Source organism: Benincasa hispida, chromosome 12 (assembly GCF_027475165.1).
Source record: "Benincasa hispida cultivar pf3 chromosome 12, pf3_genome.v1.1, whole genome shotgun sequence".
In the NCBI taxonomy this organism is placed as follows: domain Eukaryota; kingdom Viridiplantae; phylum Streptophyta; class Magnoliopsida; order Cucurbitales; family Cucurbitaceae; genus Benincasa; species Benincasa hispida.
In genome coordinates, this window is record NC_143489.1 from 47,903,539 (window position 1) to 47,919,728 (window position 16,190).

The following is a 16,190-nucleotide window of genomic DNA, read 5'->3' on the forward strand; positions in this document are numbered from 1 at the left end:
CAACTTTGAAGATGAAGTGAAGCCGCGTCATTAGTTTGGAGATAAAGCGAAGCTGCATCATGATTTTGTAGATCGAGTCATTGAAGATGAAGCCGAGCCATGCACACCGACCTTGAACTTGAAGATGGAGCGGAGTCATGCACACTGACCTTTAACTTGAAGATAGAAGTGGGGCCATGCATGCCAATCTTGAACTTAAAGATGGAGAGGCATCAACGAAACCTTTGAACTTAAAGATGGAGAAGTATTGATGAAGCCTTTGAACTTTAATATGGAGCATCGACGAGACCTTCACACTTGGGTTTGACAAAACATCGACAAATTCTTTGCATTTGAGTTTGATGAAGCATGAAGCTTTGGCATTAGGCTTGACTTTGTGACTTTGAGCATGAAGATGAAGCATCGATGGAGCCACTAAACTTGAAGATGGAGGAGAGTATAAGTTTACTTTTAAAGAAGAAGCGAAGCGCATTCTACGTGTGTGCGTTTTATTTACTTTGTTGGCTCCTTACGTGGGATGAACATCTTCAACCCATTGTGTTGCCCTTAATAGGGATGAGCATCTTCAATCTGAAGTGTCATTCTTTGACGGGGATGATCAGCATTAATCTTGTATTATTAAGTGGTTGTGGTACCTCTTTGATGGACTAAACTTAAATTTCTTTAAGTTTCCTTCGTACCTTTAAAGAAAGGGATCGAATCATTACGTAGTTCAAGTTTTTTTTTTTTTTAACTGGACTGAACTTGAAGTTTCTTTCGCACATACCCTTCTTATAGGGATCAAGTCATAATGTAGTTCAAAGAGATTTTTTTTTTCCTTTTTATGTACGATTGAACTTAAATTTCTTTAAGTTGCCTACCCTGTATAATGGAAAGGATCAAGTCGTAACGTAGTTCATACAATTTTTTTTTTTGGGTCGTTCACATTTTAAGCTCATGCTGGCTAGGAGCATCATGCTGTTTAGGTTCTTGCGATGAAGAGCTTTTTCATTTAAACTTCAGAAGCTCTTATTTCATCATGGTTTTGATTATCCTCTTCATTTGTAGGATTCGTCAATACGATGAGTTTTGGCTTCACTATCAAGAAACTTTCTGTACTTATTTCAACAAAAAAAATTTCCTCTTCATGCGTGAAAGGACACGACTGTGAATCTTTTCGTCGTTGTTTTCTTCATGGAATGACATTGGCTTCAAGATTTTCATCCTTCCTTTACGTTGATCGCTTGTTGTCTTGAGATGATCAAAAGCAGATGCTAGACATCTTTCTTTCATGTGGATATACTTAGCCTTTTAAAGGCTGAAGTTTAAGCAGAAGTAGTCGTTGGACATTGGTCTTCTTCTCCTATTGTGCCCATACTCGATCTTTGAAAGACCGAAGATCGAGCACATGAATGCTTAATACGATCGAAGACAGAAGTTCTTGGCTTCATTTCTTTTGAGTCTTTGACTTCTTCGGTAGTCACATGATTGTTGTCGACTTCCACTATGCAGACAGTGTGACATGCAATAACTTCTAATACTTTCTCTGGATGATTATTGAGAAAGCTTCTTGGGAGAAATTCTACCGAAATTGCCAGCCGTCGGAATTGAGGGAAGTGGGTCTTTCCTCGGTTTGTGGTTCAAAAAGTCCCTCGTAGGTTGGTGATACTTAGCTCCATGTTGTGAGCGCGGGTCGTTAATTCTTCAAAGGTACGGGGTAGAGGAGTTCCCAGTGCATACCCTGCGTGCACATTTCCACAGTAGACAACTCGGTGAATCGATATTTGCAATCCAGACTCAGAGCTCTCCATCGATTGATGTAGTCGACGACTGGTTCCCCTTTCCGTTGTTTGGAGTTTGTCAGCTCCATCATGCTGACGGTGCGTCTGGTGCTGTAGAAATGATTCAAGAATTCTCTTTCAAGTTGCTCCCAACTGTCAATCACCTCAGGCTCTAAGTTTGTGTACCAATCAAAAGCGTTCCTTTTGAGGGTTCTGACGAACTGTTTGACCAGTAGATCTCCTCTTGTTCCCGCATTTTTGCATGTTTTACAAAGTGGGCGATGTGTTGCTTTGGGTTTCCCTTTCCGTCGAATTGTTAGAACTTTGGAGGTTGATACCCAGCTGGTATTCTCAGGTTGTCGATTCTCTTGGTATATGGCTTGGAGTACATAAAGGAGGTTTGCAATGGTCCTTCGTACTGAGCTCTTATGGAGTTTGTAATCATATCAGCGAGTTGTTGAACTGACAGGGAGGCAAAATTGTGGTGGCTGACTTTCCTACAAGACAGTCTTTCCTTTGTCATTGGCTTTTGTAGCATGGGATTGACTTGATTCAGCAGTATCTCGAGCCTGTATCTGATCTCTTAACGCAACGATTTCATAATCTCGCTCCTCTACAGCCTTCATTAGGAGATTTATCTTTACCTTCAACTCTGCCATGGTCGACTTAGTCGTTACGTCAGTCATCATGACAGAGTCATCAAAATGTAAATCTTTCTCTAATAGATCAGTAACAGAAGCATAGTTTCAAACAAGGTATTTTCTCTGATGACGATCCTGCCTTTAGAAAATTCCATCAGCTAGCCATAGATTTCCTCCATGATGACAGAGCAAGTAAGTGTTGCTTGCGACGGTAGCTTTGGATGTAACTTTCTTTGGTGTCATCTGTAGATTTCTTGACTCAGATGACGAGAGAGAGATGAGAGGTAGAAAGGTCCCACTGGGCGTGCCAAAGTTCACATGAGGTTTCCTGAGAAATGTGTTTCGTGGAGTTGAACTTAAGTTGGTGATGTTGGAGTTGATTTGATGCGATGTGGTTCGATCAGTACTTGATCCTCTGATTCTCTCTTGGTTGGGTGGATGCGCTTGACTTGAAGAAGGAAAGTACCAAACGTTCTTGTAGAAGAAGTCTTGGAAGCTTGGAGTAGAAGTCTTGGAAGAGTATTTGTGTCTTCTTGTCTTCTGCCTTATAGGAGTGCAGCTTCAGGAGTCTTGGAAGCTTGAAGTAGAAGTCTTGGAAGAGTATTTGTGTCTTCAAAGGTCTTCTGCCTTATAGGAGTGCAGCTTCAAGAGTCTTGGGAGTTTTCGCTTGTTAGTGAATTCTCTCTGGGTCTTCTGAGTGTAGAAAAATGTTGCCTCTACAAATGAAGAGAACTTCTCTATTTATAGAGTTCTCAAGTGGGCTTCGTGGGCTTGGTTGGTCTATGGGTCTGACCCTTGGGCCCAATTAACTTGTTTTGGGTCTGATCTGGAATTTGGGTCCAATTCAACTTTTTTTATAGTTTGGACTTTAAGCCCAAATAGTATTATCAAATTGGACCAATTTAATCTCATCTGATTCATCCACGTGACGTCATCGAAACTTGTCTTCAGTTTAATTTGAGATGTGTCAAAAATTGGACCCAACATCAATGATTTAGAAATTCTTCGTTAATTTTGCAAACGACGTGGTGACTTGTGATTGGTCCAAAATTTCTCATTCAACAAATGCCCCCTTTTCGATATTTATGCATGTATGGGTGGATGATTTTGAAAAGAATGTAATTTGAGATCAAGGTATGATTTTTTTTTACTCTGTTAATTTGATGCCATCATGATCAAAATATGAGAATTTAGCTCAAAATTTTGATTTGAAATCTTGTTCGTTTGACACACAAGCCAAGTAAACTTTAATTTGAACTTTTATAATGTTCCACTTTAATTGAAAATTTAATTTAATTCGAATTTGGAATAGAATTTGGGGTGAAATTGAATCTTGATCAATTTTGGTTTTAGATAAAAATTTGGGATATGTTCAATTTTACTTGGAAATGAGTATAGAAACTAAGGCTGATTTAAATTTGAGATAAAATTTGGAATATAGCCAAATTTTGACTCGGAATTTTATTCATAACTCAATATCAAGGTTAACCATTCGAATATTCATAAAATTTGGGATATGGACAAATTTTAATTTTGGACGGATTTGACATTTATCTCACCCGATTTGGCTGGCTCGTTGGAGAGAGCGAGATTTTGAGTGAGAAAGTGGGAAAGAGCAAGATTTTAGGAGAGAGCGAGATTGTGGGAGAGAGCGACATTGGAGAGAGTGAGATCGTGGGAGAGAGCGAGACCAGCGAGAGCATTTCGAGCCAGAGTGGAGAGAGCGAGATTTTAGGAGAGAACAAGATTTTAGGAGAGAGCGACATTCGAGAGAGCGCGATTGTGGGAGAGTGCGAGATCGTACGAGATTCTCCTTTTTTTTTATTATTATTATTAATTTTTTTCTTTTTTTTTTTATCTCAGCAGCCATCTGCTTTGTGGTTAGCGATACCAGCCTTAGCGAGATTTCCTTCTCCATACTGTTTTCTTATGCCAGATTCTCTCAAGTCTTAAGCTCAAAACTCCTCGCCATTGAATCTGGGTATCCAAAACTCCACCGTGACCCCTAATTCAGGCAACCTCCAATCAAGCATGATCTTTTTTTGTTGACTCCTAACTAATTTCAGCAAGAATCGGAGTTCCACAACAAAATAAACAGTATTCAGTTCGAGTAACCCGTGATTTTATCAGATTTCAACTAATTAGAAGAAAAAAATCCCATCGAACTTAGGTATACTGGTAGGACGCATGATCTTCTTCATCTTGTAGTGTGATCTCCTTCGTTCTCACGTCCTTTCCATCCTTTGTCAATCAGACTTGGATTGCAATAGGACTCTAAGTGAGGAGAAGGGAGAAAGAAGGAAGGATAGGGAATTAGGGCTCATTTTTTTTTTTTTTTGCTCTCTTTTTTTTATTATTTTTTTACCAACTTGCCCCTCTATTATTTTTTTGTAGGAGTTATGGTGCAACCAAAGGAGCACAACAAAACAAGTTTTTTTTTTTTTAATCTCATCGACCCGACTTTGATGCGCTCGTGTATCCTCATCGCCATGGGAGGGGCTCCTCAAAGGCTTACAACTCTCCCATTCGATCACCCTAGGTGGATCCCAAAAAAGTCTACTTTGTAGCACCGTTCGTACATTCTGATCGTCATGGGAGAGGCCCCGCAAAGACTTACAACTCTCCCATTCGATCACCCTAGGGAGGATCTCAGAAAGGTCTAACTTGTAGTGCAGCTCGTGTATCCTGATCGTCATGGGAGGGGCCTCGCAAAGGCTTATAACTCTCCCATTCGATCACCCAAGGTCTACTTTTAGCGCCGCTCGTATATCCTGTTCGTCATGGAAAGGGGCCCTGCCTGCATACAACTCTCCCATTTGATCACCCTAGTGAGGATCCTCGAAAGGTTTGCCTTGTTATGTATCCTTGATCAAAATTTGAAGATAAGGGAAATATGCCATTGAGTATTTGAAGATCGGGCGGATATGCCATCAAACCTTGAAGATGAGAAGAATCTGCCATCAAGATTTTGAACGGGAGTTGGCTAGAGTCGATTTCACGTACAAGGGCCAGACGGATCGGAGTTGTCCTCGCATATGAGGTCTGAATGGACTAGAGTCGTCCTCCATATGAGGTAGAGCTAGACAAACCAAACTTGATCTCACATATGAGGTGAAGTTGTACTGATTTTGGAGAGGAAACGAACCCGCACCACGACTTTGAAGATGGAGCGAAGTCGTGTCATTAGTTTTGAGATGAAACGAAGCCACGCCACGACTTGGAGATGAAGCAAAGCTGCGTCATTAGTTTAGAGATGAAACGAAGCCACGCCACGACTTTGAAGATGAAGTGAAGCCGCGTCATTAGTTTGGAGATGAAACGAAGCCACACCACGACTTTGAAGATGAAGTGAAGACGCGTCATTAATTTGGAGATGAAGCGAACTGCGTCATGATTTTGTAGTCCGAGTCATTGAAGATGGAGCTAAGCCATGCATACTGACCTTGAACTTGAAGATGGAGTGGAGTCATGCATATCGACCTTTAACTTGAAGATTTAGTGAGGCCATGCATGCCAATCTTGAACTTAAAGATGGAGAGGCATCAACGAAGCCTTTGAACTTAAAGATGGAGAAGTATTGATGAAGCCTCTGAACGTAAATATGGAGAAGCATCGACGAGACTTTCACACTTGAGTTTGACAAAGCATCGACAAATTCTTCGCATTTGAGTTTGATGAAGCATGAAGCTTTGGCTGGCTTGACTTTGTGACTTTGAGCATGAAGATGAAGCATCGATGGAGCCTCTAAAACTTGAAGATGGAGAAGCGTATAAGTTTACTTTTAAAGAGGAAGCAAAGCGCATTCCACGTGTGTGCCTTTTATTTACTGTTTTGGCTTCTTACGAGGGATGAACACCCATTGTTTTGCCCCCAATAAGGATGAACATCTTCAATTTGAATGTCATTCTTTGACGGGGATGATCAACATCAATCTTGTAGTATTATACTTAGGTGGTTGTGGTACCTCTTCTAATGGACCAAACTTAAATTTCTGTAAGTTTTCTTCGTACCTTTAAATAAAGGGATCAAATCATGACGTAGTTTTTTTTTTAACTGGACTGAACTTGAAGTTTCTTTCAAGCTACACATTCATGTCTTAATAATAGGGATCAAGTAATAATGTAGTTCGAAGGAATTTTTTTCCTTTTTATGCGCGACTAAACTTAAATGTCTTTAAGTTGCCCACGTACCCTGTATAATGAAAGGGATCAAGTCGTAACGTAGTTCATACAATTTTTTTCTTGGGGTCCGTTCACATTTTAAGCTCATGCGGGTTATAAGCATCATGCAGTTTAGGCTCTTGCGATAAGGAGCTTTTATTTAAACTTCAGAAGCTTTTATTTCGAATTGACTTGATTCAGCAGTATCTCGAGCATGTATCTGATTTCTTAAAGCATCGATTTCATGATCTCACTCCTCCATTAAGAGATTTATCTTTACCTCAGATCTGCCATGGTCGACTCAGTCATTACGTCAGTCATCATGACCGACACTACATCAAAATGTGATTCCTTCTCTAATAGATCAGTAACAGAAGCATAGTTTTCAAATAAGGGATTTTCTCTGATGACGATTCCGCCTTTAGGAAATTCCATCAGTTGGCCCCAGATTTCCTCCGTGATGACAGAGCTTATGTAAGTGTTGCTTGCGACGATGGTAGCTTTTCATGCAACTTTCTTTGATGCCATCTGTAGGTTTCTTGACTCGGATGACGAGAGAGAGATGAGAGGTAGAAAGGTCTCACTGGGCGTGCCAAAGCCATACGAGATCTCTGGAGAAACATGTTTCGTGGAGTTGAACTTAAGTTGGTGTAGTTGGAGTTGATTTGATGCAATGTGGTTCGATCATTACTTGATCAGATTCTCTCTCGGTTTGGTAGATGCGTGACTTGAAGAAGGAAAGCACCAAACGTTCTGGTAGAAGAAGTCTTGGAAGCTTGGAGTAGAAGTCTTGGAAGAGTATGTCTTCAAAGGTCAAAAAGCCTTCCTGTGTAGCTTCGGGAGTCTTGGAAGCTTGAAGTAGAAGTCTTGTTGTATTTTTGTCTTCAAAGGTCAAGCCTTAGAGTGCACTTCAGGAGTCTTGGAAGCTTGAAGTAGAAGTCTTAGAAGAGTATTTGTATCCTCAAAGGTCAAGTCTAGGATACAGCTTCAGGAGTCTTTGAAGCTTGAAGTAAAAGCCTTGGAAGAGTATTTGTGTCTGAGTCTTCTGCCTTATAGGAGTGCAACTTCAGGAGTCTTGGGAGTCATCGCTTGTTAGTGAATTCTCTCTGGGTCTTCTCATTTGACCCAAAGTCAATGATTTTAGAAATTCGTCGTTAATTTAGCAAACGACGTGGTGACTTGTAATCAGTTCAAAATTTCTCATCCAACAGCTACATCCCAAAGATATAAAATATAATCAAATAAGTAAAAGAAGAAAGTACCAAAAATAATAAAACACATAGAAAGAACATGATAATGTGTAAAATGAAGCACAAAACTAACAAATCAATTAATAAATTTAAAAAGGTTAAACTAATAAGGAAAAGAGAGAGTGATAAAAAATTGGACAATCCATAATTAAAAAAAAAAAAAAAACTCACAGAAAAGGAAAAGGGTAAGACTGTTCACCCTTGTATAGTCACACAAAAAAGAATAAATCTAGAACTATAAAAACAAGCAAATAAAATAGAAAAAACAAAAAGTGTAATTTAGAAAATACAAAAAATAATAACATAAAGAATACAAAAAATGGAACTAATTAACGAATGTCACATTATAAGACAACAGAAGAAGAGAGAAAGTGAAAAAATCATAGTAGAAACAACAAACAACCAAAAGAATGTCACGAAAAATTTACGGTGAAAACAATTACCATTCGGACAAAAAAAGTATTAAAAAATTATACTTCTAGTCCCAAAGAAATTTAATTCAATAATACTTTAAAAGAAGAAAAAAAATCTACAAAAAATAACAATAAAGTGAAACTAGAACATCACACATATAAAAATCTATAAATTAGAACAGTCCACATCTGAATCAAATAAAATATAAAAGTGAAACTAGAAGAGAAAAATTATCATTAGAAAATAATATAAAAAACTAATGATGGACACTAGAAGAGAAAAATGATAATTATTTGAACAATCTATAATTCAAACAATATTGATAATAGTAGAACTAAAATAAAGTCCCATAAAAGAAACATATTATAAAAATATGATGTGCAACAATGCACTGTATTAAATAACTAACAAAGCAATATAACAAATAAAAATATTATGCACAAAGTAAAACTAAAGCAATATACCAAAGAAATATATTATAAAAATATGATGCGCTTGCACAAATTTAACTAACGAAACAATATCCCAACTAATAATACACAAAGTAAACTAAAATAGGAGAGGGAGTGACGAATTAAAAATTAGAACCAAAAAATGATAAAACTAAGAGAAATATAGTACTTCAAAAAAATAATATTTTGCAAAAAAATCAACAAATAATAGTCAAGAAATACATATGCTTATAAATGAATTATTTTGAAGAGAAAGAATGATAGCTCATTCATAGTTAAATAAACAAACAAATGTACCAAATTCATGTCACTCACACAAAAGAGAAGTGTGCATACAAAACTATATAAATACAACCATGCCAAAAGAAAAATAAATACTATATTTGGTATAAATGAAACAAAATATAATAATCTATTTAAACAACTAAATGAGTAATCATCCATAATTGGTCTAAATTTCATAAAGATTTCTATATGGATTAGAACAATCCATATAGAAAAAATATACCAAACACAATCCATAATAGAGAACAAAACATAATTAAACTAGAAGAATATGTTACACAACAGAGAAAGTGATTTTTTTCAACCAATACGTAAAATAATATATATATATACACCAAAAATAATAAAATAGAGAATAAAGAAAGTGAAAAATTTTGAACAAACCATATAATGCCCAAACAATAAAACCCAATACTTCAATTGAATCAAAAGAGGTAAGAGAAAGAGTGAAAAAAATTAAACTATCCATGCCAAACAAAATAAATAGTTATTTCACCTTGGGTCCGAAAGAAATATATATAAAATATCTTCTGTAAAAAATACAAAATGAAAAGAATAAAAATGTACAAAGAGTAATAAAATAGAAAAGAATAATGTGAAACTGGATGAGGATATTTGAAGAGTGCGCACCCCACCAAACTATGGTAAAAAGCAAATAAAATAAAACAAAAACGATAACACAACATAGACTAAGGGTGAAAAACATTAAAACCTTATCCATTAATGGAAAGGCATGTGTAAAGATATATAAATTCTACATTTATCCAACACATAAGAATCTATTTCTAAAAATGTCCAAATGAATAAATAAAAACGTACCAAAAAATAAATAACAATACAAAAACTGATACTCAAGATGACACATATTGTTAGAAAAAAACCATCCATAGTGCAAAATGCAATTATGCCAAAAGAAAAAATGACCAAATGGTTACCAAAGAAGTACAAAAAATATAATAATATTAAAAGGAATACGAAAAGAAAGATGAAAGATATAGTTGAACCATCCATAGTGCAAATGACCACCATGACAGTACAAATAAATGCTACATCCAAAGAAATACAATATAATCAAATAAGTAAGAGAAGAAAGTACCAAAAATAATAAAACACACAAAAAGTTAACATTGTCAAGAGACTTACAATAATATGTAACATTAAACACAAAACTAATAAATTTAAAAAAGTGAAACTAATAAGACAAGGGAGTGATAATGTTACACTCTAAAGGAAAAGGTACTTTTTGAACCCTTAGCATATAACCCAAAATATTAAAAACTAAAAGACAAAAAGAGATCATAGAAGAGGGGGAAATTGAAACAATCCAGTAATAACATTTGAAATAATAATGTTGAAATTTACTAGCGGAACGGGACCAAATAAAGCTAGAAGAATAAAAAAAAAAATTAAAATAGAGAACAAAAAGTGAAATTTAAAAAATACCAAAAATTAATAAAATAGAGAATACAAAAATGGAACTAATTAAAGAATGTCACATTATGAGATAAGAGTAATCGAATCCATAGTAGAAACAATGTAACAAACAAACAAAAGAATGTCACGAGTGAAAACAATTAAACCATCCGTGCAAAAAAATATTAAATAAATTATACTTAGTCTCAAAGAAATTTAATTCAATATTCTACTTTAAAAGAAGAAAAAAAAAATCTACCAAGAATAACAATAAGGTGAAACTAAAACATCACTCATATAATTAACAATCCACATCTGAATCAAATAAAATATAAAAGTAATCAATAAAATATAAAAGTGAAACTATAATAAATTAAAACAATCTAAAAAGTCACATATTAAAACAAAAATTAAAAAAAAATGAATGAGAGAATGTAACAAAATATAATTAACAACAAACCACATCTGAATCAAATAAAATATAAAAGTGAACTATAATAATAAAGAACAATCTAAAAAGTCACATATTAAAAAAAATGAAAAATGTAACAGGAAAAAACTAATTAAATCCCTCTTTCCAGGGATGTCGATATAAAATTAACATACTCCATATATAATTAGAATAATAATCACGATTAATTAAGCAAGGAAATGCTTGGTGCAATAATTAAGGTTAATTAATTAAAATTGAAGACAATAAAGAAATGTAAATTACTTACCACCGGATTCCGATGCGTAGGAATGAATGTTCCCCAATTTACTTACCACCGGATTCCGATGCGTAGGAATGAATGTTCCTCAATTTGTTGTGCATAATTTTGGGATTTCATCGCCTCATTTTGGTTGAAGATTGATTAGAGAATTAATTAGAACCTAATAATGAAGAAGAAGAAAATTAAGGAAGAGATCAAATAATTTTAATTACACACCATCCATAGATCAAATGAAAGAAGAGAAAAATAGAGTTCCATAGATCAAACGGTCAACTCAATTATAAACCCTAATCCATAATTATAAACAAAAATAAGAAGAACATAATTCAAGCAATTAGTATTTTAATTAGAAGAAGAAGAAGAGGAAAAAGAAATTTGAATTTGAATTTTGAAAAGTAATTAATTGTGCCTGGGGAGCGGCCCCTCTACTTCACTCATATGAGAAGCCGTAAAAGGTACAAGCATTGAGAGGTAGTTCTTCTTCATTTCATAGGAAATTGGTTTCTCAACAGAAGCTAACGCCCAAAATACTGACCACAAAAGCAAAGAAATCAAACAGAAATGGAAATAGAAAAAGCTTGAGTTTGAGAAGAACAGCGTTGTCGGTTACCTTGGCATAATAATCCTTCCAGACTCTACGAGCGATTTGATGTCCACCCAAATCAAAGGCCTTGAATTTGATTTTTCCAATACCCCTCTCCTCGGAGGTGGGGTACTGGGTAGGCTGGTGCTGAACTAACCTCTAGAACAAGCAAAGAAAGAAACAAAGAACAATATATGAAACAAAACAGATGGTTTATACCCAGATCGTAAAAACAGAAATGGAATAAAGGGAAATGGAAGAAATGAATTGAAACCTCTTCTTTCAACATATGGAGGAGGGTGGTTTTTCTGGCATTATCGAGGCCGAGAAAGAGGATCTTGGCCTCCCTCGGTCTCAAGACGCCATAGAACCAGTCAATGAGGAACATTGGAGGAGCGGATTGAAAGCAGATCGGAGAGGATCTACGTCGGCGATTGAGGAATCTGAATGCTTTAAGGTCTTCGATCTGCTGCACAGAAAGGAATTTGGAATTGAGAATTTGGGGAATTTGGAAGGAGAAGGTGAGAATACGAAAGGGATAGAAAATAGAATACAGCTTTCTCGTATGAGTGAAAAAAATTTAAATTATATGAGTGAAGCAGAGGGGCCGCTCCCCCTTTTCACCGACCACACTAAAAAAAATAGCCGTTGCCGGTTGCCTCATAGCCGTTGCTGGTAAAAATAAGAGGAATCATTAACCGCTGCTTCAAGTTTAATTTGGTTAATTATTATATTTTCATTTATTTAATTTCAAATAAACACATATTCATTTCAAATAATAATAATAATAATTTGTTACTCAGGTTCATAAATTAATTGAAAAAAGGGTTGAGATGGGTTTTCTAAATTAAATTACAGGAAGTAAAATTAAAGTGATGAGATTAGTTAATCCAAAAATTAGAAAAGAATTAAATTTTGTAAGGCATGAGAGAATTGAGTGATTATTATTGGAGTGTTAAATAAAACAAGATGGTAATTGGTAGTAGCTCTTACTTAGATTACAGAGAATAAAAAGTTTGGTAGCTTGCAAGTGAGAGTGAAGCTGCTCTGCAATTGTTTTTTTGTTTTGATTGAAGAAGAAGAAGAAGTTGCATGGTTACTGTTTGGTGAGAGAGAAACATTATATTAAAATTTCTAAATATTATATTAAAAATTACAACAAAATGACACCTACTCCCATCCATTAACACCACATAATTCCACTCACTCACACCTTTTACAACCAACAAAATGCCTAAATACAATGAAATTATTAACCAATTTTCATCTCCTAATTTTATTTACAAATCTACGGTTTTTTTTAATTAATTGTGTCCAAAACTTAATTGAAATTATTAACCAATTTTCATCTACTTTGCTTTTTATTGACATTATTATTAAGAAGTGTAAGCCTCCACATCCACAATTAGTTGAATGGTTTTCTCTTTTTGGATATTAGGAGTCTTTTAAGATTTGTAACTATTAATCAATTAAGAAAGTAACGGAAATACAATGACAAATAACCTAATATTTGATGGAAAATGAAAGCTGACTTACTTTATAAAATCTATTTGGTGGAAAATGAGATCTGATTTACTTTCTAAGTTTTAAGATTTTTACCCTTTTACATAAGTCACTATATGAATGGGCAACGTGCATACAGATTTGGCCTCTAAATGTCTTTCTTCAACACCCTTTTTTGGTGATTTACTTTCTTCCATAAACAGTAACAAGATGCCACCAAAAAGTCTAGCAAGGACCAATTTGTGAGAACTGCCTTTTAAAAGAGATAAAAAGGAATTGAATTTCTTCCAAGAGTTTTTACAAAGAACTCGCTTCTCTGTTAAATTCATTGAGAGAGAGGAGAAGAACATGTGGAGGAGTTTAAAGGATGGTAGATAGGTTGTTCCCTTAAGTATTTTATCCCAATCTTGAATAAGGGGCCCACCCACTCTATGGCTGAGAGGGACTCGGTTTATCAGTAGGACCATAAACCAATTGTTCATTAGTAGATCAGTGGAGACTTAAGAAGTAAGATGTAACATGGGTAAAACGATAATTTTTACCCAGTTATAATTTCGAACAACCTGTGAAGGATCGATTTACTGATTATGGTAAATCAAGTGGACAGAAATATATCTACAGTGAGGAGAGTGCAACTACTGGGCTTTAGAGTGCCCCAATAGTTAACGAGCATTGATTAATTTGGATTAAAAGAGTTTAGCCAATTAATCTCAAATCATTAGAGCTCATGATATGTAGGTTCATTAGGTTCCTCTACTAGCTCGTAAATAGATTAAACCTTAGAATAGTATGTTGAGAGAATTTGAAATATTAAATTCAAATTAGGGTTTGGATTATTATATGTATAATTAACATTTAATTATCAAATTAAATGTATTTGGAGAATTGAAAATATTTAAATTTGATTTAAATGTTATATGAATAAGGATTCATTTTATGAAATAATTGTTTTATTAATTTAATATTTGATATTAAATTTAATTAATTTAAATATTTAATTACTTATTTAAATAAAATTAATTAATTTATATTAATTTTATTTAAAATTAAGTTTCAATTTAATTTAATTAAAATCATTTTTAAATGATTAAAAAAGAGAGAAAGTGATAAATTCTCACATTTCCCATTTTCTTCTTCTTTAATAGTTTGATTAAACACCTATAAATCCACTAAATCAATTTGATCCGGTGTCAAATTATGTTAATTTGACTTGCATGATATTTTCTATAAATAGTTGTTTTTAATTAATTTAAAGTCTTCGTGCAAATTTAACAATTGGAAAGAAAAATTGGTTTTCTCTCCAAGTCTCTCCCACTCCAAAATTCCTCAAAAAATCCTTCTCAATTTGGGTTCTGTAATGACCCGACCCCCTAGGACTTAAGTTAGGCCATTACTAAATACATGCATGCATGAAACTTAAAACGACACTTTTTTATGATGAAATAAATGCTAAATAAATAAGGTAAGTGCAAAAGGCTTTCATTAAATTCAAATATTAAAAACAACAATAAGGTACCCCGAAATTATAAATGATAATAAATAAGTCTGAAAACGATTTTTAATAGTAAGTTTCAAACACTAAAACTGAAAGTTAGAAAAAACATGAAAAGAAATCTAAATCTCATGAACGGAAGCATAAAACTAGTCCCAGTGGCTCGATCACAAATTCTGCTTGTCCATCGCCCATGCATCTCTACCCTTACCTGAAACAACAACATGAGAAAGAATGAGTATAAAATACTCAGTAAGTAACCCCACTACTGGGGTCAGGTTAGGCATCTATGTCCTCTAGATGTCTACCTCTGGTGGAACATATAAACTGTCCTAGTCCTCATGGGACACATACATACATGAAAAACTTAGTCCTATCTTACTGTAGCTAAATATGACCACTACCTCTGGTGAATCCCGAAAGAAACACAAACTGGTGAATCCCGAAAGAAACACAATATCTGGTGAATACCAAAGGAAACATAAACTGGTGAATCCCGAAGGAAACACTATCTGGTGAATCCCGAAGGAAACACAAACTGGTGGCCATTCTAACTAATCAGTAAAATCACTATCACAATCTCGACATCACAATCTCAACATGGTTCTATAACATACATATACATCTCATCATCATGATTCTACAATATACATATAAATTTCTTCATCATAGCTTTACAACATATGTATGCATCTCATTTTCCTCAGATTCAGCAGGATCTCCAATAAAAATAATATACTAAAATCATACTAGAATTCAAACATCTCTATGCGCAACTAGCCTTTCAAACTCTTATATCAACAAGGCATACATAAACATCAAACTATCAATATATCCTCAGTAAATCATATTTGTCAATTCCCGACTCCAGTCATTTCAAACCTCAGTCAATGAAGGCAGACATAAATATCATGCTAACTAATGATCCTCAATAAATCATAATTATCATTGTCAAGCACTAGGGCAGTTCCAGTAGTAAGATTACTTACCTCAACTTGGTAAAAAACGCAAAACAAAATCTCATTAGAACTTCTTTAACACACTTGAAATACTTAAAGTTGTGGCTTGGTCCAAGACAAATTTCAATACTCGATTTAATTAGTCAATCTGATCATGAATTAAATCCAAAATCAATAACTTAATTTTCCCACTATTACTCTCAATCCAAAAGAATAACTATCCAACAACTTACAAAGATTACCGATCTTCACTAATTTTCTACAAAACAAAATGGTATCTAGCTTGATGGTCAATTCCTCACAACTTCCAAAACTTGAATCTAAGTTTAAAACCAAAGAGAGGTTACTAATTTAACCCAAAATCAAAGGGATGAACTTCACCACCCAAATTATAGGAAACATAAGTCTTACCCAAGGTTTTCCTCAAAATTCCAGAAAAGATCAGGGCAATGGTGGCCAACGGCGCGTCGACTTGTGGCTACCATAGATAGGCAGCGTGTGTTGCTTTCGGATGGCATAAATTGTTTAGGCTAGCGGCCTGGTAGTGAAGGTCTTGTATGAGGAG

General features: G+C 34.7%; 1 long non-coding RNA gene across 3 annotated transcripts in view; it reads right to left on the bottom strand.

The window, feature by feature from the left end:
- The window catches only part of LOC150032032 (uncharacterized), a 26,662-nt gene extending 14,412 nt beyond the window's left edge, over window positions 1–12,250 (bottom strand). The window contains exons 1-4 of one of the 3 annotated variants that reach the window (XR_016525013.1): window positions 11,946–12,246; window positions 11,699–11,830; window positions 11,095–11,248; window positions 1,074–7,772 (exon numbers count right to left, since the gene is read on the bottom strand). This is a non-coding gene — a long non-coding RNA (uncharacterized LOC150032032). Of the gene's footprint in view, window positions 1–1,073; window positions 7,773–10,796; window positions 11,249–11,698; window positions 11,831–11,945 lie in introns of those variants that run through there. The other 2 variants (XR_016525012.1, XR_016525011.1) reach the window with 2 other exon arrangements.
- Window positions 12,251–16,190: the final 3,940 nt, after the last annotated feature.